The sequence below is a fragment of the Anomaloglossus baeobatrachus genome, chromosome 2 (genome assembly GCF_048569485.1).
Source record: "Anomaloglossus baeobatrachus isolate aAnoBae1 chromosome 2, aAnoBae1.hap1, whole genome shotgun sequence".
Taxonomy (NCBI): domain Eukaryota; kingdom Metazoa; phylum Chordata; class Amphibia; order Anura; family Aromobatidae; genus Anomaloglossus; species Anomaloglossus baeobatrachus.
Window position 1 is genome coordinate 140,870,866 of NC_134354.1, and position 27,288 is coordinate 140,898,153.

At 44.5% G+C, this 27,288-nt stretch overlaps 1 protein-coding gene across 5 annotated transcripts in view; it reads right to left on the reverse strand.

The window, feature by feature from the left end:
• Positions 1 to 15,571: 15,571 nt before the first annotated feature.
• APOO (apolipoprotein O) overlaps positions 15,572 to 27,288 on the reverse strand; it is a 124,435-nt gene continuing 112,718 nt past the window's right edge. For all 5 annotated transcript variants that reach the window (XM_075333389.1, XM_075333391.1, XM_075333392.1 and 2 more), the window contains one exon: positions 15,572 to 15,773. The gene's annotated coding sequence lies outside the window, so the exon portion shown is untranslated. The remainder of the gene's footprint in view (positions 15,774 to 27,288) is intronic.

Sequence of the window (27,288 nt, forward strand, 5' to 3'; positions counted from 1 at the left end):
TAAGTAGCTCTATGTCTACTGTGTTCTGTTACAACTTCTTTTAACCCTCCGTCACATACAATATCGGTTCTAACGAGTTCACATACAATGTGACTGTCAGGCGCAGGCTAGAAAAATACCTATAATATCTAATGTTTGCAATTTCAGTGCTCTAAAAGTGATCAGTGACCTTCATAGGGATGTAATAAAAGAGACTACACATAATCAGGTGCAAAAAAACCCATTTACTTAACATAAAACTAATAACTCTGAAATACAAACATTTCAAATCTCCTGCCAAATAGTCCCCAGTTCTACTCTACAAAGAAAATTTATGGAAACAAACTTAATTTTAACGTACCTTAAGTATTATTAAACACATATTCAATCAGAATTAGATCCTGAAGTTTCCCCAGAAAAATTACACTTGCAGAGCATGTGATGAATAAAAACATAAAATAACAACCTTATTGAGTGTGACGTGTTCACATACAATGAGCCTGAGAGATTAGCGCAGTTATATCTGTCCTCCTGAAGCTCTGCAATCCAACTGTGGTATGAGGTTTCACAGAGCTGCTAGAGACAGGAGACTACCTGGAGGGAGGAGATTTCCTCACAATCTGGTGAGGAAGAAGAAATGAAAGTAAAAGAGATGTGCCTGTCAGGCCTATTGTATGTGACGGAGGGTTAAGTGTTCTACTAAACTAAGTGATGTGCATATATTCATCTCTGCTGTTCCCATGTGCTGTACACACTCTCAGCTTTGATACAATGAGATACCTGACCGCCAAATAAGTTCTGCTGCTCCTAGGTACTGTCGGCACACTTGGTTCCAGTGTATCATGGTAGATATAGAGAAAAGAACAAAAACCGCTCACCACTGCAGAGACAAGCCTGAATATATCCTCCTGTTAATGTCCTTTAGTCCGGCACGGATTACAGCAGCAAGCTGAGAAGGTAATGGAACAGAACAATGGAAAAGATCCAGCTGGACTCCAAGGGGTTGAATAAAATGCTTCTTTATTTGTAACTTGGTTAAAAATAAATATCCATATTCCAAATGAAAACACCGGCTTGTGCACACTGATGAATGGCAGATGTATACCACAACGCGTTTCGGCGGAACGCCTTCCTCAGGTCATAGTCAGTACAACACAAAGGATATTTATAAATGTTTTTCCTAAGCAGCGGACCAACCCACATGTTCTCAATGAATTAATTAAATAGGGGAGTATACGCTGCTCAGGCAAAATCACATGTTCATAAAAAAACTGAAAATACAGAAATAGACCATGAAGTATTTATCCAACCATATATTACACAAATATTCATCTAGATAGAACACAGAAAAATTAATAATTATAGATCATTCAGTTTGTATTTAGGTACATGTACCCTATATATGAGTATATATGCATTTTTTTTTCCCTTTCTTTAGAAAATGGATATGAAAATCATTAAATACACTAAAACCTCTGTTATATAAACACATTATAGGAACCCCGATATACATAAAAAACATTTCCCAAACATATATGAAAAAATTCCAAAAACATCAATAACATAAAATAAAATCATGTCTGCTATTTAGTCCCTTGGGGAGGCAAGTATCCAGCATAAAAATCCACCGACTTTCATGATTGAGTAACTTTCTCCTATAATCACCTCCTCTCGATGGTTTAAAAACCCTTTCTATACCTTTAAAGTTAAATGCTGTCAGATCACCTTTGTGAACTGTGGCAAAATGTCTGGATACCGCAGAGATACCAATTGCATTAACATTTATTGAGTCGGACATGTGTTTACGTATACGTTTTTTAAGGGGCCCCACTGTGCAGCCTACGTACTGGATCTGACACTGTTCACACTCTATCAGATACACCACATGGTCGCTATTACAGTTAATGAACGTGTCAATTTTGAAACTGTTGCCATTGTAAAAAGATACAAAAGTATCACTTTTACTGACAAAGGTGCACCATTTACATTTGGCGGCACCGCACCTGAAAAAACCTTTGAGTTCCAGCCACGTGGCAGATCTGACAGGCCGTGCGGAGACAAATGTGCTGGGAGACAGAATGTTCTGCAAAGTGGGGGCTTTTCTGGCAACAAATCTGACTGTGTTCTTATTCATAATCTCCTTCAGTCTCAGATCTTGGTTCAGCAGAGGTAAGTATTTTTTTATGATATTTTTTATACTATCAAATTGATCACTAAATTGTGTAGAGAAGGTAATAAAACGATTATCATTGTCCTGTTTAAAATTTTCGGCAAGAAGGTCTGCTCTATTTGCTCTATCAACTATATGCTCAGCTCTGTCTAAGGCTAGGTTCGCACACTGCGTCTTTTTGACGCTGCGTTTTTGGCCGCTAAAAACGCACAAAAACGCACAAAAACGCACCTGCGTTGAAAAAACGCATCAAAAAATGCATGCGTTTTTGCCGCGATTTGGTGCGTTTTTGGCTGCGTTTTGCTGCGTTTTTGATCTCTGCGTTTTGCTGCGTTTTTCAAATGCATTGCATGGGGGGAAAACGCAGAAAAACGCAGGAAAGAACTGACATGTCCATTTTTTTTTTTTAACTCAAAGACGCAGGTAAAAAAAACAGATGTGTGCGGACAGCAAAAATGAAAACTCATAGACTTTGCTGGGGAAGCAAAGTCCTGCAGTTTTGAGGCCAAAAACGCACCCGAAAAACGCGCAAAAACGCTGCGAAAAACGCACTGTGCGCACATAGCCTAATACCCACCCCGGGTAATCTCGTGCTCTAAGTCTGTCTTTAACCCTTTATGCCTCTTTCTTGTATATAGCTGGGCTGGAGCTTTTTCTCTTAGTATGCACCAGTTCTCCCACTGGAATATTCCTCAAAACATGTTTGGGGTGACAGGATGATGCATTGAGTGTATTATTGGTGGCCAAAGGTTTTCTGAATGGGGAAATGCACACTCTATTATCTTCAATGGAGAACTCAATGTCCAAAAAATTAATTTTAGTTTTATGTAGATTGTGTGTGAATTTCAAATTAAACTTATTATTATCCAGATATAGAAACAATTCCTTAGCTCTGGACTCCCTGCTCTTCCATATAAGTATCATATCATCTATGTATCTCCCCAGCCACAGGATGTCACTAAAAAAAGGTGAATGGGTACTATAGAGAAACTTCTCCTCCCAAACCGCCATAACAATGTTAGCAAGGGAGGGTGAGAAAACCGCTCCCATGCTAACAGCGCTCCGCTGTAAAAAAAAAAAACGCTTGTCAAAAGAAAAATAATTGTGACTGAGGAGATACTTGACTGATATAAGCAAAAATTCGACAACAGCAGGATTATAGTTGCTGAAATTATTCAAAAAATAATCCAAACAACTAATAGCTACATCATGAGGTATTGCCGGATATAAACCAATAACATCTATTGTGATCCAGGTGTATTCTTCTCTCCATTCCATGTTGTCAAAAAGAGAAACAATCGATTTGGAATCCCTAATGTAGCTGGGGATGAGTCTGACCAGCGGCTGCAAATAATGGTCGACCCACTCACCCAGCTTTTCATTTAGACCCCCAATACCCGCTATTATGGGTCTAAGGGGAGGTGGGAATAGCCCATTGTGTGTTTTAGGTAGGGAGTGATACACCGGGACCACAGGATGATTCACTAATAATCTTTTTGGCCTGTCAGATCTGCCACGTGGCTGGGACTCAAAGGTTTTTTCAGGTGCGGTGCCGCCAAATGTAAATAGTGCACCTTTGTCAGTAAAAGTGATACTTTTGTATCTTTTTACAATGGCAACAGTTTCAAAATTGACACGTTCATTAACTGTAATAGCGACCATGTGGTGTATCTGATAGAGTGTGAACAGTGTCAGATCCAGTACGTAGGCTGCACAGTGGGGCCCCTTAAAAAACGTATACGTAAACACATGTCCGACTCAATAAATGTTAATGCAATTGGTATCTCTGCGGTATCCAGACATTTTGCCACAGTTCACAAAGGTGATCTGACAGCATTTAAATTTAAAGGTATAGAAAGGGTTTTTAAACCATCGAGAGGAGGTGATTATAGGAGAAAGTTACTCAATCATGAAAGTCGGTGGATTTTTATGCTGGATACTCGCCTCCCCAAGGGACTAAATAGCAGACATGATTTGATTTTATGTTATTGATGTTTTTGGAATTTTTTCATATATGTTTGGGAAATGTTTTTTATGTATATCGGGGTTCCTATAATGTGTTTATATAACAGAGGTTTTAGTGTATTTAATGATTTTCATATCCATTTTCTAAAGAAAGGGAAAAAAAAAATAAAAAAAAATAAAAAATGCATATATACTCATATATAGGGTACATGTACCTAAATACAAACTGAATGATCTATAATTATTAATTTTTCTGTGTTCTATCTAGATGAATATTTGTGTAATATATGGTTGGATAAATACTTCATGGTCTATTTCTGTATTTTCTGTTTTTTTATGAACATGTGATTTTGCCTGAGCAGCGTATACTCCCCTATTTAATTAATTCATTGAGAACATGTGGGTTGGTCCGCTGCTTAGGAAAAACATTTATAAATATCCTTTGTGTTGTACTGACTATGACCTGAGGAAGGCGTTCCGCCGAAACGCGTTGTGGTATACATCTGCCATTCATCAGTGTGCACAAGCCGGTGTTTTCATTTGGAATATGGATATTTACTTTTAACCAAGTTACAAATAAAAAGAGAATTTTGTTTACTTACCGTAAATTCTTTTTCTTATAGTTCCGTATTGGGAGACCCAGACATTGGGGTGTATAGCTTCTGCCTCTGGAGGACACACAAAGTACTACACTAAAAAGTGTAGCTCCTCCCTCTGAGCATATACACCCCCTGGATAACCAGATCTAGCCAGTTTAGTGCAAAAGCTGAAGGAGAATAGCCACCCAGAAGTAAAGACAGAGCAAGAACCGGAACAACCGGAAACTCTGTCCACGACAACAGCCGGTGAAAACACGCGGAACAAGAAATTGCCAACAGGCAACAGGGAGGGTGCTGGGTCTCCCAATACGGAACTATAAGAAAAAAAATTTACGGTAAGTAAACAAAATTCTCTTTTTCTTTATCGTTCCTATGGGAGACCCAGACATTGGGACGTCTCAAAGCAGTCCATGGGTGGGAATAAACAGAAAACTGAGAAGTAGGCGGAACCTAACTTCACAAATGGGCGACAGCCGCCTGAAGGATGCGTCTGCCCAAGCTCGCATCTGCCGAAGCATGAGCATGCACTTGGTAGTGCTTTGAAAAGGTATGCAGACTAGTCCAAGTGGCAGCCTGACAGACCTGCTGAGCCGTAGCCTGGTGCCTGAAAGCCCAAGAGGCACCGACAGCTCTGGTCGAGTGTGCCTTGATCCCCGGCAGGGGAGGCACCTGAGTACACTGGTAGGCATCGGAAATGGCCGACCTAATCCAACGAGCTAAGGTCAGCTTAGAAGCCGAGAGGCCCTTACGCCGACCTGTGGTTAGCACAAAAAGAGAGGTGCACCGCCTAAGAACAGCGGTGCGAGACACATAGATCCGGAGCGCCCGCACCAGATCCAGAGTATGCAACGCTTTTTCAAAGCGATGAACAGGAGCCGGACAAAAGGAAGGCAGGGAAATGTCCTGGTTAAGGTGGAAAGGAGAAACCACCTTAGGGAGAAAGTCCGGAGTCGGACGGAGAACCACCTTGTCTTGATGAAAAAACAAAAAAGGTGACTCCGAAGAGAGCGCAGCCAAATCAGAGACTCTCCTGAGGGAAGTTATGGCCACTAGAAAGACCACTTTCTGTGAAAGACGAGACAAAGAAACCTCCCTAAGAGGCTCAAAGGGGGGTTTCTGCAAGGCCGTGAGGACCAGATTGAGGTCCCAGGGATCCAAGGGCCGCCGGTAAGGCGGAATGATGTGAGACGCGCCCTGCATGAAGGTGCGCACCTTAGCCAGCCGGGCGATACGCCGCTGGAACAACACTGACAGAGCCGAGACTTGTCCCTTTAGGGAATTGAGGGATAGTCCTAGCTGCAGACCGGACTGTAGAAAGGACAGAAGGGTCGGCAAGGAAAAAGGCCAAGGAGCATGGCCGGAAGAGCGACACCAGGACAGGAAAATTCTCCAGGTCCTGTGATAGATTTTGGCCGAGGAAGACTTCCGAGCCCAAGTCATAGTGGAGATGACTTCAGGAGGAATACCAGAAGCCGTCAAGATCCAGGACTCAAGAGCCACGCCGTCAATCTGAGAGTCGCAGAATTCTGGCGGAAAAACGGACCTTGTGAGAGAAGGTCTGGACGGTCCGGAAGATGCCACGGCACCTCTACGGACAGATGGAGCAGGTCTGGGTACCAAGCTCGCCTGGGCCAGTCCGGAGCAATGAGGATGACCCGACGGCCCTCCATTCAGATCTTGCGCAGGACTCTGGGCAAGAGAGCTAGAGGGGGAAACACGTAGGACAGACGAAACTGGGACCAATCTTAAACCAGAGCGTCCGCTGCAAAGGCCTGAGGATCGTGGGAGCGAGCCACGTAAACCGGAACCTTGTTGTTGTGCCGGGATGCCATTAGATCCACTTCCGGAGTGCCCCACTTGCGGCAGATTGACCGAAACACTGCCGGATGCAGGGACCACTCGCCACTGTCCACGGTTTGACGGCTGAAATAATCTGCTTCCCAGTTTTCCACGCCTGGGATGTGGACTGCGGATAAGGTGGACTTGGAGTCCTCCGTCCATTGAAGGATGCGTTGAACCTCCAACATTGCCAGGCGGCTGCGTGTCCCGCCTTGGTGATTGATGTAGGCAACCGCTGTCGCGTTGTCTGACTGGACTCGGATGTGCTTGCCCGCCAAAAGGTGGTGAAAGGCTAGGAGAGCTAGAAGCACAGCTCTGGTTTCCAGCACATTGATCGAGAGGGCTGATTCGGACAGAGTCCAAGTGCCCTGTGCTCGGTGGTGGAGACATACCGCTCCCCAGCCGGATAGACTGGCATCCGTGGTGAGGATCACCCAGGACGGGGCCAGGAAGGAGCGTCCCTGAGACAGAGAGAGGGGCCGAAGCCACCACTGAAGGGAGCCCCTGGTCTGTGGCGACAGAGCCACTAGCCTGTGCAAGGAGGAAGTCCGCTTGTCCCAACAGCGGAGAATGTCCAGCTGCAGAGGACGCAGATGGAACTGGGCAAAGGGAACAGCCTCCATTGACGCCACCATCTGACCCAGCACCTGCATTAGGTGCCTGATGGAATGACGGCGGGGCCTCAGCAGAGAGCGCACCGCCAGATGGAGGGACTGCTGTTTGACTAAGGGCAGCTTCACAAGTGCCGGCAGAGTCTCGAATTGCATCCCTAGGTACGTGAGCCTCTGGGTCGGAGTCAGAGTGGATTTGGGCAGATTGACAAGCCACCCGAATTGGACTAGAGTGGCGAGAGTGAGCGAGATACTCCGCTGACAGTCTGCGCTGGATGAAGCCTTGACTAGAAGGTCGTCCAGGTAAGGAATCACTGCCAACCCCTGGAGGTGCAGAACCGCAACCACTGCTGCCATGACCTTGGTGAATACTCGAGGGGCCGTGGCTAACCCGAAGGGGAGAGCCACGAATTGGAAATGTTCCTCTCCGATTGCAAAACGTAGCCAACGCTGGTGTGAAACTGCAATTGGCACATGCAGATAGGCATCTCTGATGTCGATGGATGCCAGGAAATCTCCTTGGGTCATTGAGGCAATGACTGAACGCAGAGACTCCATGCGAAAATGCTGCACCTGAACATGCTTGTTGAGAAGCTTGAGATCCAGGATGGGCCGGAAGGAACCGTCCTTTTTGGGGACTAGGAAGAGATTTGAGTAGAAACCTCTGAACCGTTCCCGGGCGGGAACCGGTACAATTACTCCGTTGGCCTGCAAGGATGCCACAGCCTGAGAAAAGGCGGCGGCCTTGGAGCAGGGGGGAGTTGACAGAAAAAAATCTGTTTGGCGGGCTGGAAGAGAATTCTATCCTGTAGCCGTGGGAGATGATTTCCCGCACCCACTGATCGGAGACGTGTTGAAACCACACGTCGCCAAAGTGGGAGAGCCTGCCACCGACCAAGGACGTTGCTGGCGCGGCCAGATAGTCAAGAGGAGGCTGCCTTAGTGGCAGCAGCTCCTGCTGTCTTCTGTGGACGCGCCTTTGTGCGCCAGTTGGGTTTTTGGTCCTTGGCTGAGTTAGTGGACGAGGCCGAGAGCTTAGAGGATGACCAGTTGGAGGAACGAAAGGAACGAAACCTCGACTGGTTCCTACCCTGGGCAGGTTTCCTGGTTTTAGTTTGTGGCATGGAAGTACTCTTCCCGCCAGTAGCTTCCTTAATAATTTCATCCAGTTGTTCCCCGAATAGCCTGGATCCAGCAAAAGGGAGCCCAGCAAGGTACTTCTTTGAAGAAGCATCTGCCTTCCACTCTCAAAGCCACAAGATCCTGCGGATAGCGAGGGAATTAGCCGAAGCCACCGCAGTGCGGTGAGAAGCCTCCAGCATGGCAGACATGGCATAGGATGAAAAAGCTGAAGCTTGGGAAGTTAAGGCAACCATTTCGGGCATAGATTCCCTGGTGAGGGAATGCATCTCCTCTAGAGAAGCAGAGATGGCTTTGAGAGCCCACACTGCTGCAAAAGATGGGGAGAATGAGGCCCCTGCCGCCTCATATACAGATTTGGCCAGAAGGTCAACCTGGCGGTCAGTGGAATCCTTAAGAGAGGTGCCATCAGCCACTGATACAACTGTCCGGGCTGAGAGTTTAGACACCGGAGGGTCTACCTTTGATGAATGAGCCCACTCCTTGACCACCTCAGGTGGAAAGGGAAAACGGTCATCAGAACAACGCTTTGGGAAGCGTTTGTCAGGACAGGCCCTAGGCTTGGTCACAGTGGCCTGAAAACTGGAGTGGTTAAAGAACACACTCCTTGTCCTCTTAGGCAAGGTAAACTGGTGCTTTTCTGCCAGAGAGGGTTGCTCCTCTGATACTGGCGGATTGAGGTCCAGTACAGAATTAATGGACGCAATCAAATCACTAACATCTGAGTCACTTTCGGACAGATCAATGGGGCACATGGAGGTAGCCTCCGAGCCCCCAGTAACGGCATCCTCCTCGTCCTGCGAGTCAGCTCTTGAATCAGAGCCGCGGGACAAGGAAGGAGAGGGAGCCCTGCGTCTCCTCTTAGGAGGACGGGGTCTGGGACCAGATGAAGAATCCTCTGTGAGCTCCGCTGAGAGAGCCCTAGCAGCAGAGGCGCCCTGAGAAGGGAGCTGATGCATGTTCAGCAAAGTCCGGGACAGCTGTCCCATGGAGTCGGCAAAAGACTGGGAGATTGACCTAGAGAAGGATTCTACCCAAGCCGGGGGTTCAGCCACCGGAGCCGGAGCAGCCGGAGGGACCACTGTGGGTGCGATTCCAGGCTGAGGCATTGTCAGGTTAGAGCAGGCATCACAATGTGGATATTTGCTCGGTTCAGGCAGCACGAGCTTACATGCAGTGCATATTGAGTACAGCCTTGCAGCCTTGCTCCTCGTGTGAGACATGCTGCTGAAGTGGGTGCTCTGAGCCAGAATGACCCCCAGAGAGTATATAAGCAGATCCACAACCGGAGGTTGTGGCTTACCAGACCGTTTGTGTGCCCTCCAGATCCCACAGCCCGGACCCCCAAGCAGCTTAGCAGGGATGCTGCAGCCAGCGCCGATCGCAGAGAGAAACGGTGATAAAATGGCGCCGGAGCGAGGAGAGGGGGCGGGACCTGCTCTGAGAGCGGGATCTGGAGGGCCAAGGAGATTTACAGGGGAGGGGACATGTACTCAGAGAGGAGTGTCCCTCCCCTGTGCCGAACGGCCGCTGGGCGGAGCCGCACTGTCCCTCTGCATGATTGACATGCAAGGGCAGTGAAATCGAAAGTAGGACTCCGGCAAAGCCGGGGCCTAAATTTAAGCGATGCGGCTGGCGCGCAGGCCCCATCGGCGCGGTTCTCAGGCGACAACCAGAGAACCGGCCGGAAATGTCAGAACAGTTACACAGCACACTCTCCCCAACAATAAAGTACAAGGGACCCCCCGAATATAAACGTCTCAGATACTTAGCTTGCTGAGACGCAGGGTTCCAAGTCCCTGGGGATGAGTGCTCCGTCCAGCAGGATCCTGAAGGGCTGCGGATGGAGACCGGCCTCCTGCAAAGCAAGGAGAACCGTGCTGGCTCCCACTTCAAGCCAGAGCCCGAGGGATGGTGAAGGAGCGCGGCATGTAAGGCTCCAGCCTTGGAATCAACCTTAACAACACCGCCGACACAGTGGGGTGAGAAGGGACATGCCGGGAGTCCAGGCTTGGACGCGCTTTTCTTCAAAAACTTTCCAAAAATGAAAAATCAGATGAGAATGCATGTGTGGATGTATGCCTCCTGAACACAAAGCAATGAACTGGCTAGATCTGGTTATCCAGGGGGTGTATATGCTCAGAGGGAGGAGCTACACTTTTTAGTGTAGTACTTTGTGTGTCCTCCGGAGGCAGAAGCTACACACCCCAATGTCTGGGTCTCCCATAGGAACGATAAAGAAAGAAGCATTTTTATTCATCCCCTTGGAGTCCAGCTGGATCTTTTCCATTGTTCTGTTCCAGTATATCATGGTGTCTCATCGCTCACTCAGTTCCACTGTTCCGGTATGCTGTCCACACACTCAGCTCTACAATGAGGTACCTGATTGCTGACCAAGTTCTGCTGTTCCTGGTTGCTGCTCGCACACTTGGTTCTAGTACATCAAGGTACCTGATCGTCCACTCCGCTCTTCTGTTCCTGGGTGCTGCACACACACTTGATTCTAGTACAACATTGTGACTGAACATCGATTCAGCTCTGCTGTTCCTGGTTCTCCACACTTGCACCAGCTTCATCAAGGTTCGTGTCTGCTTTCTCATCTCTATTATAGTGCTTTAAGGTGCTATCCGATCACTGGATTTATTTTAAGGTGCATGTACATATCTCCTGCCTCACTAGTCCAGTGTTTCCAGCTCCGCTTATCCAAGTGTCGTTCTCATAGGCGGATTATAATGACGGCAATTTGGGCTACTGTGCAGTACCCGAAATTCTGGGGAGTTCATAGCCAGATTGCCCTCATTATAATAGTTTGTGTGCCACCTTTGGCACCTCTTATCAGGGAGCTTTTCCCAAACTGGGGCCACAAAAAATCGAATTGAGAGGCAACTATAAATTATTTTTTTCAATAAAATGAATGAATTGGGGGTGGGAGGGAGGAAATGATATTATAATGAATTAAAGCCTCCAGTCTTGTGATATACAGTACATAACAAATGTGAGTACACCCCTCACACTTTTGTAAATATTTTATTATTATATCTTTTCCTCCGACAACACTGATGATATGACACTTTGAACACATCGGTAAGTGAAAATGGCCAAATTATGTCCATAGTGTCAATATTGTGTGTCGTCACCATTATTTTCAAGCACTGCCCTAACTCTCTTGGGCATGGAGTTCACTAGAGTTTCACAGGAGCCACTGTAATCCTCTTCCACTCCTCCATGATGACAACATAGAGCTGGTGGATGTTAGAGACCTTGCACTCCTCCCCCTTCCATTTGAGGATGCCCACAGATGTTCAATAGTTTATAGGTCTGGAAATTTGTTTGGTCAGTCAAGTACCTTTACCCTCAGTTTCTTTAGCGAGGCAGTGGTCGTCTTGGAGGTGTGTTTGGGGTCGTTATGTTGGAATACTGCTCTGCAGCTTAGTTTTAGAAGGGAAGGAATCATGGTCTGCTTCAGTATGTACATGTTGGCATTCATGGTTCCCTCAAGGAACTGTAGCTCCCAACAGCCTGCAGTACTCATGCAGTCCCAACCCATGACACTTCCACCACCATGCTTGACTGTATGCAAGACACACATATCTTTGCACTCCTCACCTGGTTGCTTCCACACACACTTGACACTATATGAACCAAATAAGTTTATATTGGGCTCATCAGACTACAGGACATAGTTCCACTCATCCATGTCCTTAGTCTGCTTGTATTCAGCAAACTGTTTGTTAGCTTTTTTGTGCATCATCTTTAGAAGAGGCTTCCTTCTAGGATGACAGCTATGCTAACCAATTTGATGCAGTGTGCGGCGTATGTCCTGAGCACTGACAGGCGGACACCACACCCCTTTAACCTCTGCAGCAAATGCTCGCAGCATTCATACGTCTATTTTGAAAAGACAATCTCTGGATATGACGCTGAGCACATGCACTCATCGTCTTTGATTGACCATGGTGAGGTATGTACTGAGTGGAACACTTTATGGTTTTACCTCTTGTCCTATTGTGATGTATGAGCTTTATCTTGTATTTGTATTTCAATGTTTTGCTCAACCACTTGATTTTATATGTATGTACATTCCCCATTGTTTTTATGTGGTTTGTGACACAGCCTGTAGGCACTCCTACTGTATATAAGGCGTGGTGTTTTCAGCCCCACATGTGGACCTGTGGAAGCCTAATCAATAGGCGAAACGGCCGTCGTCCTTGCATAGGAGCCGGCTTGCAGGCTTGTTTCCCAGCCTTTTACCCTGCACCTTTGAATAAATAAGTTATCCAGCACAGCGGAAGGAGTGCGGTCTATTCTTCATACTTTGCCTTTCATGGATCCTTTCTTGTGACGAGCACCCCGCTTTGTATCAGGAGATCTGCAGCTGTCCTCTGGAACGTACGCGGTACCGCAGGTAACACGCAGTGGTGCAGGACCATCCTTACCTTCTGTACTGAGTGGAACCTGACTTGTTAAGCTGCTCTCTATGGTCTTGGCCAATGTGCTGTAGCTCAGTTTCAGGGTTTTGGTACACTTCCTATAGCCTAGGCCATCTTTATGTAGAGCAATAATTTTTTTGAGGTCCACAGAGAATTCTTTGCCATGAGGTGCTATGTGTGTGTGACCAATAATATCAAATTTAACACACCTGCTCCCCTTTCACACCTGAGACCTTGTAACATTAATGAGTCACATAACACCAGGTAGAGAAAATGGCTAATTGGGCATAATTTGATCATTTTCACTTAGAGGTGTACTCACGTTTTGTTGCAGGCGGTTTAGACATTAATGGCTGTGTCTTAAGTTATTTACAGAGCACCACATTTACATGGTTATAACAAGCTGTACACTGACTGCTTTTCATTTAACTAATTGTCATATTAGTGTTCTCCCAAGTAAAGATATAATAGAATATTTACAAAAATGGGATGTATAGTGCTTTCCCCTATGACAGCTTTCCCTTTTGTTATGCATAGCGCCATCCCAAATTAAATTGCGTCCTCTCGATAAGTATAGCGCAGTTTATGCTCGCTCTCTTATGTATAGCTCTGTACATAAGGGAAAAAAAAAGGTGAGCTACGCTCTCTCTTTTTCCATTTACAGATGTGCAGCAGAGCACCTGTGTGTTAATCACGTGTGTTATCATATGATCTCTTGAGGAAATTATGTGACATGTCACATGATACATCGGTTGCTAGTGATGCTCATGGCCTCTAAATTGCCCATTACCCTAGCTGCTCTTAATTCACCACTAGTCATTCTGAACATCCAACTCTACTGGTCTTCACTACACCACTTAACTTTCAGATTACCTAGCTCCGCTGCATCATGCCTCCAGTCCATGCTACTCACCTTGACAATTGTTTAGCGAATTCACCTTACCAGGTGAACCCAAAACGTATGTCATTCTATTTCTATTTGCACCGCTGATCACTCTATAAGCCTGCAAGCATAAGTATTAAAATGGAGAAAAAACTGTTCCAAAAGACTTGGGTCAAAGCAGTAAGAAAAATCCAGCTAGACTCCAGAGGATAAATAAAAACTCTTCTTTATTTATTTCGACTTGATTAAAAAAATATCCAAATTGCAAGTGAAGACACCGGCTTGTGCACACTGATGAATGGCAGATGCACTCAACGCGTTGTGGTATACATCTGACATTCATCAGTGTGCACAAGCCGGTGTCTTTACTTGCAATTTGGATATTTTTTTAATCAAGTTGAAATAAATAAAGAAGAGTTTTTATTTATCCTCTGGAGTCCAGCTGGATTTTTCTTACTGCTTTGTTCCATTATTTTCTCGGCTAGCTGCCGTAATCTGTGCTGGACCATTGGATATCAACAGGAGGATCTATTCAAACTTGTCTCTGCAGTGGTGAGTATTTTGTTTTGTTTTTTCTATATCTGTCAAAAGACTTGGGTGTGACAATTCCTCCCCTCAGTGTGTCTTGGACACAGTGGGTGATAGTTTTGCTGCCCTACGGAATCAGGGTCATGCTGAGCTGTTGGGTGGGTAAATGACAGCACAGTCATCCAATCTAGTGCAGAGGCATTCTGAGCTATCAGTTTGGTGATTGACAGCTTAGTTGTCCAGTCTAGTGCAGGGGTGTGCTGAGCTGTTGGTATGCTGATTGAAAGTCCAGCCATCCAATTTGAGACCGGGAGGTGATGTGCTTCTTCAGATGTTCCCCTTTCTGAGTGATTGCCCAGTAACTTTGCTGAGCAGTCAGCCTCAGATCACTGCCAATCGAAGCATTTGCTCTTTAGTGTATCTTGGACTCGTTTATCTATGCTCTTTGTTTTGATCTATTGCTGTCAGACCTTCGACCTCCTCTGACCATCCTTTTGCTTTGCTCCTTTGCGTTGATTCGCTTTCCCCCTGGTATTCTGACCCCCAGACCATGACCTTGCTATGCCTTCATCTTTCCCATTAGTTCATGACATGCTCTCTTGGTATCTTACCCCGGAATGTTTGGCTATCCTGCCTAAAGGCTTTTCCGTGAGTAGTGACTAGCATCATATTGGGGAATCATATTAAACTATATAATGTTATTATAACGTCCCTCTCACAGAGGAGCGAGAGATGCAGTAATAAGGCTATACAATAGGTGGCACTGGGGATACCTAGAGGCTGAGCGAAGTCAAGTAGGCCGGGGTCAGAACCGAGAGGACACGGAGAGACACAGGGAGCAGACAGGAGAGAGGTCGTAAGACAAGCCGGAGGTCGGGTAACCAGGAGAGAAAGTATGAACACAAGGGGCAGACAATAGAGTAGTCAGGAGAGAAAGCCGTGGTAAGCAGCCATACGGAAACGGAGAAGTCAGAGGGGAGTAGACAGAGGCAAGTCAGGAGGTCAGTTCAGGGTCGAATACCAAGACAAGTCACTATACCAGGAGACAGACACTTGCAGCAACAGAGCTAGAAAATAATACAACTGGCAGAGTTCTGGAGGAGCATGCCCAGTAAAGAAGCCTGAGTAATTACCCAGAAGGAGGAACAGCTGAGCAATCAGCACCTCCCAGAGCAAACCTGGACTCCAGTATAGTGACCAGGCTGCTAGATCTGTAAGTGCCGCAGAGCATCTCCAGGTCTGTGAGATGCTCTGCACAGAGAACCGTGACCGTTATCATCATGACTATAGCATGATGTCCACAACTAATCTTTGCCTATCTCGCTCTACTTCTGTCAAGGCTATTCAGATATGATCAAATTCATCATAGTACACTATATAATAAAAAAGTGCTCATTTTAAAGATTAATGTACAACTTAAAAAGATATATTTTCAAATTAAACATGTTTATTAGCTGGTGTACATGTGGTACATAAATAACAGAATTTGCCTTTGGATCATAACTGCTTCAGATTGACGGCTGCCTTGTTTTACATATTGTAGCTCCTCAGATGCCTCAGTGCAATTGTGGATTTCCTGAGTTGCACTAGAAGCTGTTCCACAACAAAATTGTAAGTCAATTGGGAAATCTGTAAGAGAAGCAACAGCAGAAAAAACAACAAGCAAATTATATTACAGTTTTCAGCAATTTCTACTTTTAACACTATATAAATTTTACGTGCAGCATTCTTTGCAAATAAGGGTTAAAATATATATTTTACTAGTGTGATACAGGAAGCCCAATCCCCTGCATAGTCATAGGGTTCAAAGATATAATTCTGGATGCCTGCAGCTGCCACTAGAGAGAGTATGGTAGATCACTAAATTGAGTTCAATGTATAGCAGTATACAGTAGCCTTCTTAGCTCCCTCTAGTGGTGGCTGCAAGTAACCCGAAATTAATACGCACAAAATAACAAACATACAAACTGGGTGCAACAGACAGATCTACACTACAGTTCAAAAGTTTAGGGTCACTTAGATATTTTTTTTTTCAATGAAGCTAACATTAAATTAAACAGAAATACACTCTACATTGTTACATTGTTAATGTGGTAAATTACTATTCTAGCTTCAAACTTCTGGTTTTTAATGCAATATCTACATAGGTGGATAGAGGCCCATTTCCAACAACCACCACTCCGGTGTTCTAATGGTACATTGTGTTTCCTAACTGTTTCAGAAGGCTAATGGATGTTTAGAAATCCCTTGAAAACCCTTGTGCAAGTATGTTAGCATAGCTGAAAACAGTTTTGCTGATTAGAGAAGCTATAAAACTGACCTTCCTTTGAGCTAGTTGAGAATCTGGAGCATTACATTTGTTGGTTCCATTAAACTCCCAAAATGGCCAGAAAAAAGAAAACTTTCATGTGAAACTCGACAGTCTATTCTTGTTGTTAGAAATTAAGGATATTCCATGCGAGAAATTGCCAAGAAACAGAAAATGTCCTACAACGGTGTGTACTACTCCCTTCAGAGGAGAGCACAAGCAGGCTGTAAGCAGAGCAAAAAGAGAAGTGGGACTCCCCGCTGCACAACTGAGCAACAAAACAAGTACATTAGAGTCTCTAGTTTGAGAAATCGATGCCTCACAGGTCCTCAACTGGCAGCTTCATTAAATAGTACCCGCAAAACACCAGTGTCAATGTCTACAGTGAAGAGGTGACTCCGGGATGCTGGCCTTCTGGGCAGAGGGGCAAAGAAAAAGCCATATCTGAGACTTGTAATAAAAGGAAAAGATAATATGGGCAAAAGAAAACAGACTTTGGACAGAGGAAGAGTGGAAAACAGTGTTATGGACAGATGAATCGAAGTTTGAGGTGTTTGAATCACACAGAAGAACATTTGTGAGATGCAGAACCACTGAAAAGATGCTGGAAGAGTGCCTGATGCCATTTGTCAAGCATGGTGGAGGTAATGTGATGGTTTGGGGTTGCTTTTCTGCTGGTAAAGTGGGAGATTTGTACAAGGTAAAAGGGATTTTGAATAAGGAAGGCTTTCACTCCATTTTGCACCGCCATGCCATACCTTGTGGACAGCGCTTGATTGGAGCCAATATCATCCTACAAGAGGATAATGACCCAAAGCACACTTCCAAATTATGCATGAACTATTTAGGGAAGAAGCAGGCAGCTGGTATTCTATCTGTAATGGAGTGGCCAGCCCAGTCACCAGATCTCAACCCTATTGAGCGGTTGTGGGAGCAGCTTGATCATATAGTATGCAAAAAGTGCTCATCAAACCAATCCAACTTGACAGAGGGGCTTCTGGAAGCATGGGGTGAAATATCTCCAGATTACCTCAGTAAATTAACAGCTAGCATGCCAAAGGTCTACAAAGCTGTAATTCCTGCAAAGGAGCATTCTTTGACGAAAGCAAGGTTTGAAAGAGAAAATTTATTATTTCAAGTAAAAATCATTATTTCTAACGTAGTCAATGTCTGGACTATATTTTCTATTCATTATGCAACTCATTTGATAAATAAAAGTATGATTTTTCATGGAAAAGACAAAATTGTCTTGTTACCCAAACTTTTGAACTGAAGTGTATATTTAGAAAAAGGGGGCTTAGAAGTTGTTTTAACCTCATTGCTATGTAGTACATTTTATGTCATGACCCCACGTATGGAGAGGGTTCAGTAGCTGGCTGTGTTACACATCTACCATCTGTAATAGCAGCAATCGGAATGGCACTTCCGTATTTTGGCATAATGGCACCTATTGGCCTCAGCAATGAAATTGAGGAGTGTTGATGGGTTATCAGTGTAGCTTGAGGTCTTTTTGAACTAGTCACATCAAAATGTATTCCCATATGTACAATAAGAGTCTGCAGCTTCAATTCCTCTAGAATGACTAAAAAATAAAGAAAAAATGTGATGCAGTTAAATCACAGATATCAGCTGCTTGTGCCAACGTAAATGCTGAGCTCAAAGAACAGAAAATAAATATAAATTTTTTTATATATATCAATGGTAAAATGCATTTTACCAAATCTCATCGTTATGCTGTGGAAAAAAATCTGTATGATACTAGCCGTAAATCCATTCAATGTATACAAATCCTACAGAAAGGGAGATCAAGGCCCCCATTAAGATAAACTATACAAACTGTGATTTTCCTAGAAAAGTAGAAAGACAGCACAAGGATGTGACAAGGAATCAGCACAAAACAAAATTAACAGGACTGCACTCAATACTTGGTTGAAATATCTCTATGGCCACATATGACTGAAAAAAAAGGGGGGGGGTTGATGAGGGCAAGTGCCGTCCCTCCACAAGGCATCACTTTCTGTTTATCTGAGTGCCTCCATATATTCGTCTGTCTGTTGGAAGTCAAGCCAATAGTACCAGGTGGCCCAGAACTTCTCGTAAGACTTTCCTGCTCTAATCAACATTTTGTTTTGTTTGGCAGCACATGGGTTGAGTTGAGTCTAGACAGAGCTGTGGGTTACCTCTTCCTTTTTTTACTACTTTACAGGCAAAATTAGAAACCTTAACCATCCCTGCAGTGTAAATTATGCATTATGACCCCCAGAATGAGAGGATTTCTACCCTATACGCTGAATCTCAGCTAATAACGTCACAAATCATATATTAACAAGCTGCATGTGATAAGTCGACTCTTTGCCTTGAACTGTTACAGGCATAGGTGGCACTGGCAGCAGGTAACATTTCAGTTCTTCAATTTTTTGCTCAGTGCACTGTCTAGAGCAGGGGTGGGGAACCTCTGGCCCGCAGGCCGCTTATGGTCCGCCATGACTTTTTATGCGGCCCCTGGTCACATTCCCGGGGAGCACAGTGCTCGGGCGGCAGCCGCGGTCTTCTCGGCTGCTGGCTCTTTAAATCACCATGTGTGATGTGATGTGAGAACGCACACAGCACACTATCAGATCCTCAGCATGCAGGCCTGTGTCAGCGTCCAGAGAACATATTCTGTGGGCGGGGTAAGTACAAGGTGTGCTCCGCCCCACAAAAGGAGAGCAGCAACAGGTTTACTGGCCTCCCTGTACATGCCCCGCGGTGCTGTCCGACCTCCATCCAATGCTGTGAGCCCCCCCTCTCCTGTGATGTATATGTTGAGCCCTCCACCCAGTGCTGTCAGCCCTTCCCCTCCCTCCTGTAATGTATATGTGAGCCATCCATCCATGCTGTGAATCCTCCCCCCTTCCTGTGATGTATATGTGAGCCCTCCACCCAGTGCTGTGAGTCCTCCACCCAGTGCTGTGAGCCCCCCCTCCTGTAATGTATATGTGAGCTCTCCACCCAGTGCTGTTAGCCCTTCCCCCCACTGTAATGTATATGTGAGCCCTCCACTCAGTGCTGTGAGCGCCTCCTCCCCTCCTGTAATGTATATATGAGCCCTTGACCCAATGCTGTGAGCCCTCCACCCAGTGCTGTGAGCCCTCCACCCCTCCTGTAATGTATATGTGAGCCCTCCAGCCAGTGCTGAGCCCTTCCCCCCCTCCTGTGATGTATATGTGAGTCCTCCACCCCCTCCTGTGATGTAATGTGAACCCTCCACCCCCTCCTGTGATATATATGTGAGCCCTCCACTCTCTCCTGTGATATATATATATGAGCCCTCCAACCCACCTGTGATGTATATATGAGTACTCCACCCCCTCCTGTGATGTATATATGAGCCATCCACCCCCTCCTGTGATGTATATGATTTACCAATCTGTTGACTGTACTCCAGACGGAGACAAACCTATAAAAGCAGTTGTGAGAAGCAACATGATCAATATCACCGAACATCACAGCCGCACCACATAGAAGCAGCTCCAACCACAAACAGTAGCGGTGAGTTAATTGTTAAACCAAACATTAGGGTAATTTTCATGGGGATAATTTTATGTGGCCCCCGATGGTTGGTAGAAATTTCCAAAATGGCCCCCAGCAGAAAAAAAGGTTCCCCACCCCTGGTCTAGAGGAACTGTATATATCCTTAAGAGAAAATAGGTCACTGAATCTGTGCCGTCCATCTACAATATTTCCTGACTGCAACACTTCTAACAACACAAAAGAGGACAAATCAATAGGTGTTTAATCAATGACTTTTATGATTTGACAGAGTGGGAAATGTTTAACAATTTGAAGGATCACTACAACCCATACATAATGATACAAGTGTATGTCAGGGCAAAGAAGTTATGTTTTGCACCTCTAAGCAATAAATCACTATTAGGAGGGAGAGTGTATTATAGTCATAAATAATATAGTATATCTTTGTCATATGCACACTCTTGTGCATGTGAGGTGGATGTGACCACAAGAGGTTAATCAATCTCCACTCACTCAATCTTACACTCATCTCTCACTCATACTACAAAGTGATCAAAAATCACACTCCAAGATTGTCGCACACCCCAGATACACAAAATGCTGCCACCACTCAAAGGGGTGATGAGCTACACATTGCTGACAAGCAAATGGACACTCAGAAAGGTTACGGATTGACTACAGCATGCAAAGTCCAAACGTATGAAAAAGGTTTTAGGCTTTAATATAAAAGTACAGTGCTAACAAGAAAAAAGTATATGTATATATATATATATATATATATATATATATATATATATATATATATAACAAAATAAGGAGACATACAAGTATGCAAAAGAGTTATAAAGTAAAAGGGAGAAAATGACAGTACCCAATAGATACGTATATATGTTTTTCTGTATCCTTGAGAGTAGGAAAATGATAGAACGCACTAAGACTTGGCTGACCGTCACCATGTAGCGGACCCCATTACATCACTTGCTCAAATATAGCAAACAGGAGATACTCGCGGTTGCCCTTCATGCAGTATATTACTATTATGTCACTGACCGTGGCTTAATTACATTTCTAGCTAAGTAACAATGATGCTTCTTGACAAGCCAGAAAACTCCACATTGGCGGAGAGGTTTGTTACGACAGAAACATTCATCAGAAGCTCTGGAGAGAATTTTGAAATCACTGGAATTGTGACAAATCATTATGGCGCACAAGGGTCATGAATAGGGTTGAGTGGACCTGTGGATGTTTGAGTTTGCAGGGTCGTGCCAAACTGTAGTCAAAAGTTCAGTTTGGTACCTGGACTTGACCCTGAATCCATAGAAGTCAATGGGACCTGAACGTTTGTGTTGTAAAATGGTCGTAAGAGCAGGAAAATTGCAATGTAAAATATGGGGAATAGGGAAATGATTTAAAGAAATTCCTTCTGACATGGTGCCGGTGCCCCAGGGTCGTTGGCGATTTCCTCTTCCTCTGCCTTGAGCAGCCGTTCGAGGGTGAATATGTCTGCACTCGATGCAAGCATGTTGCGTGTTTGGAAGCCAAGGTAACTGATCTAAATAAGCAGCTTGCAACACTAAGGGGCATTGCAAACCTGGAGAGGAGTTTAGAGCTCACTGAGCTTTCTCTGGCTGGGGCCAGTGATATGGAGGAGGGTGGAAGTGGGGAAGATCAGGACCCAGAGGTAGGTAGCTGGGTAACAGTTAGAAGAAGAGGTAGGGGGAAAAGTGTCAGGGAGCCTAGTCCTGACCTGGCACAACCTAATAAATATGCCTGTTTGGCTGATATTAGGAATGAAGGGCCTGGACTAGGGTCACTACAGCAGGACGTTGCTCCTAGCAACCAGGAAAACAACTGCTGTAGGAAGGAGGGAAATAGGAGTGCAGCAAAGCCCAGACAGATGTTGGTGGTAGGGGACTCTATAATTAGGCGGACAGACAGGGTCATCTGTCGCCGAGACCGTGAATGCCGAACAGTGTGTTGTCTGCCGGGTGCTCGGGTTCGGCATATTGTGGATCGGATAGACAGATTGCTGGGTGGGGCTGGGGAAAACCCAGCGGTCATGGTGCACATTGGTACTAATGACAAAGTTAGAGGCAGGTGGAAGGTCCTTAAAAATGATTACAGGGAACTAGGAGAGAAGCTGAAGTCCAGGACCTCCAAGGTGGTGTTTTCAGAAATACTACCGGTGCCACGAGCGTCACTAGAAAGACAGCGGGAGCTTAGGGAGATAAATATGTGGCTTAGAAATTGGTGCAGGAAGGAAGGGTTCGGGTTCATGGAGAACTGGGCCGACTTCTCAGTCGGCTACAGGCTCTACGGTAGGGACGGGCTGCACCTCAATGGGGAAGGTGCAGCTGTGCTGGGGGAGAAAATGGTCAGACGGATGGAGGAGCTTTTAAACTAGGATCGGGGGGGAGGGAGGGTAGTGGAGCAAATAAGGGGATAGATAGAGCAGATAGAGACAGGGAGACGGTAGGGGTCAATGAAGGATTAGGGGGGGATGGGACATACAAGGAACGTAGGGAGGCTAGGAGTAATAAAGGTGTTAATAGGATTAAATGTCTACTGGCAAATGCAAGAAGTCTTGCAAACAAAATGAATGAATTGGAGACTCTTATGTCAACCATGGATTATGATGTGGTGGGCATTACGGAAACCTGGCTGGATGAAAGCCATGACTGGGTGACAAACATACAGGGTTATAGTACATTTAGGAAGGACAGGAAAGGCCAAAAAGGTGGTGGGGTGTGTATATTTATCAAATCTAACCTAAAACCTGTGTTGTATGATGACATTGAGGGGAACAGCAACAATGTAGAGTCAGTATGGGTAAATGTACATGGGGAGGGGAATAATGGAAAAATGCTAATTGGAGTTTGCTATAAGCCTCCTAACATACCTGAACAAATAGAGGGTGAAATGCTGGAACAAATTGAAAAGGCAGCTAATAATAATAATCGGGTTCTTATTATGGGGGATTTCAACTATCCAGACATACAGTGGGACATAGAATCTTCTGGTTCTGCTAAAAGCTGTAAGTTCTTATCTACCATTCAGGACCATTTCCTCTCTCAGATGGTAGATGAACCGACCAGGGGAGATAATTTGCTAGATCTGGTCCTGTCAAATAGACCGGATACAATTTCAAATCTACAGGTCCGGGAGCACTTGGGCACCAGCGATCATAATATGGTAAGCTTCGACATAATATTCAATAGAACATTTCAAAGGGGGAATGCTAAAACCTGGAATTTTAGGAAAGCTGATTTCAACAAATTAAGGGAAGAGCTTAAATGTGTAGATTGGGACAGAGTCATGGTAACTGGGGATACCGAACATAAATGGGGTAAGTTTAAGGATATACTGCTAGAGTCCTGTAAAAAACTTATACCCTCTGGTAATAAAATGTCCAGGAATAAAAAGAAACCACTATGGATAAATAAGACTGTACAAAGTATAATAAAACAAAAACAAAGGGCATTTAACATCTTAAAGGCTGAGAATACAGAAATAGCATTGCAGGAGTATAAAGATATCAATAGGCAATGCAAAAAAGAAATCAAACAAGCAAAACTAGCTACTGAAACAAAAATCGCCAATGACATTAAAATAAATCCCAAAATCTTTTATAAATACATTAATGCCAAAAGGAAAACAAAGGATAGTATCGGACCCTTAAAATATAATAACAAGTTAGTTATAGAGGACAAACAAAAAACTAAGATATTAAATAGGCATTTCTCATCTGTGTTCACCAAGGAACTGACTGTACCAGGGATCATTCAACAAGTGAAAAATCAAAGTCCACCACCCGATATAATTAATTTAACACAAGATGAAGTACGCCTACGTCTGAGTAAATTAAACATTGACAAATCCCCAGGGCCAGATGGCATTCATCCACGAATATTGAGGGAATTGAGCTCCGTAATCGACAGACCGCTGTATCTCATCTTTTTAGACTCACTTGTAACAGGGTTGGTGCCTCAGGATTGGATGATTGCTGATGTGGTACCGATATTTAAGAAAGGTAAGAGGGTAGATCCAGGCAACTACCGTCCAGTAAGCCTGACATCAGTAGTATGCAAAGTTTTTGAGGGCATTTTAAGGGATGACATGCAAAAATATATTGCAGAAAATAATATGATAACTGACAAACAGCATGGATTCATGAAAGATAAGTCGTGTCTAACCAACCTGTTGGGGTTCTATGAGGGGGTAAGTGCAAACCTGGATATTGGTAATGCAGCTGATGTGATTTATTTGGACTTTGCAAAGGCATTTGATACTGTACCACATAATAGCCTTATACTAAAGCTCCAGAAGCAAGGACTAGGGGACACAATATGCAACTGGGTAAGGAATTGGCTAAAAGATAGGAAACAAAGAGTAGTCATAAATGCTACATTCTCTAAATGGGCTATAGTCAGCAGTGGGGTGCCGCAGGGATCTGTGCTAGGACCAATTCTTTTTACTCTCTATATTAATGACCTTGTGGATGGGATTGATAGTACAGTGTCAGTCTTTGCCGATGACACCAAACTATGTAGGATATTAAAAACTGACCTGGATAGTACAATATTACAAAAAGATCTGGATAAGATGTCAGAATGGGCAGATACTTGGCAAATGAGATTTAATGTTGATAAATGTAAAGTAATGCACCTAGGACGGAGTAATCCTATAGCTGCGTATACATTAAATGGAAGTAAACTCGGGACTACAGAACAGGAGAAGGACTTGGGTATTCTAATTACAAATAAGCTGAGCAGCAGCACTCAATGTCAGGCAGCAGCTGCTAAAGCAAACAAGATTCTAGGGTGTATAAAAAGAGAGATTAGATCCCGTGATCCCAACGTATTGTTACCCATCTATAAATCACTTGTAAGGCCACATCTGGAATACGGGATCCAGTTTTGGGCTCCACATTTTAAAAAGGACATTCAGAAGTTAGAGTCAGTTCAAAGGCGGGCAACTAGACTATTACAAGGAATGGAAGGCCTCCCATATGATGGCAGATTGAAAAAGTTAGATATGTTTAGCTTAGAAAAAAGACGTCTCAGAGGAGATCTCATTTATATGTATAAATACATGTGTGGTCAATATAAAGGACTGGCACATAACTTATTTCTTCCGAAAACAATACTGAGGACCAGGGGGCACTCACTGCGAGTGGAAGAAAAGCGATTCCGACACCAAAATAGGAAAGGGTTCTTTACAGTTAGAGCGGTCAGACTGTGGAATGCCCTACCACAAGAGGTAGTAATGGCAGATACTATAACAGCTTTTAAAAAAGGGCTGGATGATTTCCTCAGTACACAAAACATTGTTGGTTATAAATGACTTAGTGACTAAATGTACAACTGGTGGAGGAAGGTTGAACTAGATGGACCTAGGTCTTTTTTCAACCTAAGTAACTATGTAACTATGTAACTATGCCTTGTACTTCCACAGAGCCCCAGCGGTCAGTTGGGAATGTCGTCAGTAATGCATTTACCAGCGGGCGCTGGTATTTCCACATTTTCTAACCATGCTCCAGTGCTGGAAGTAAGTATGGCAGGTTGCCTTTGTAGCGGGGCCACCCAGTAATAAGCACTGGTAAAAATCTGAGCAACTTGGTGGTCGTTACACAGGTACTGCTGCATGTATTCGCTCATGTGTGCCAGGATGCCCAGAGGCAACAAAAAGCTGTCCTAGGTGGGAAGTGTATCATCTGTGTCCTCTGTATCCCTCCAACCATGCTCCTGTGATGCCTCTGAGCTGCTTTGGGTGCCATTTTGCTGTGAACATGGTTGCCCCTTCTCCTCCAAAACTGTACCATGGCTGGACAGTTCTGTACCTGGCAGCTGTTGGTACAGGAACCCACACTCCGAGCCATGTGTGGACAACTGGTCTGATAATTATTATGATTATAGCACAATTTATTCCATGGCGCTTTACAAGTGAAAGAGGGTATACGTACAACAATCATTAACAGTACAAAACAGACTGGTATAGGAGGAGAGAGGACCCTGCCCGCGAGGGCTCATAGTCTACAGGGAATGGGTGATGGTACGATAGGTGAGGACAGATAATCATATGAATGGTCCCTGTTCCTCTTCCTCCTGTGACACCACATCATCCATCATCACTTGAAGCATTTATTCAAGGAGGCATACAAGTGTGAATATTTAGTCTCTTAAGAAAGGTCAGTTTTGCCGATGCACGAGGCCAACAACATTGCTGTTGCTTTATCATAGGTAGTATCATGCATCTTTCATATACTGCCATCCCCTGGTGATTATTGGCAGTGATCAGATTAGGAAGAAACGTGTAGGGCCATTTCAAAATGAACATCACTAAATTAGCGAAATGAACAATACCTGTATTCATAGTTTTTAAGGTTGAAGGGAGACTCTAAGTCCATCTAGTTCAACCTGTAGCCTAACATGTTGATCCAGAGGAAGGCAAAAAAACCCCCAATGTGTCAAATAAGCTCCAATGGGGAAAAAAATTCCTTCCTGACTCCACATCCGGCAATCAGACTAGTTCCCTGGATCAACACCCTGTCATAAAATCTAATATACATAATGGTAATATTATATTTTTCAAGAAAGGCGTCCAGGCTCTGCTTAAATGTTAGTAGTGAATCACTCATTACAACATCATGCGGCAGAGAGTTCCATAGTCTCACTGCTCGTACAGTAAAGAATCCTCGTCTGGGATTATGATTAAACCTTCTTTCCTCAAGACGTAGCGGATGCTACCGTGTTCCAGTCGCAGGCCTAGGTGTAAAGAGATCTTTGGAAAGGTCTCTGTACTGTCCCCTCATATGTTTATACATTGTGATTAGATCCCCCCTAAGCCTTTGTTTTTCCAAACTAAATAACCCCAAGTTTAATAACCTGTCTTAGTGTTGCAGCCCACCCATTCCATATTGATAGATGAATTAATTTTGTCTGGGATCGTCCAGTCAGTGTTCAAGTTGGGACGCATATAAAGCTATCGAAGACATTTGTACTCAATATTTTTGCTGCCCAGGCTTCATACAAATTGGTTTAAAGTAAATATAATAAGAGGATAAGGGGTATACACAAATTTTATTGGTGGGATACTATTAAAGCAAGACTCTATAGATATCTTACATTTGAGCTGACAGTTTATAGGGACAGTCAATTTAAGTGTTAAACCTGCTTTACACAGGACGACCGATTGTGCGATTCCACAATCGATCGCACCCGCCCCCGTCGTTTGTGCGTCACAGGCAAATCGCTGCCCGTGTCGCACAAAGTCGTGAAACCCCCGTCACATGTACTTACCTGCTGAGCGCCCTCGCTGTGGGCG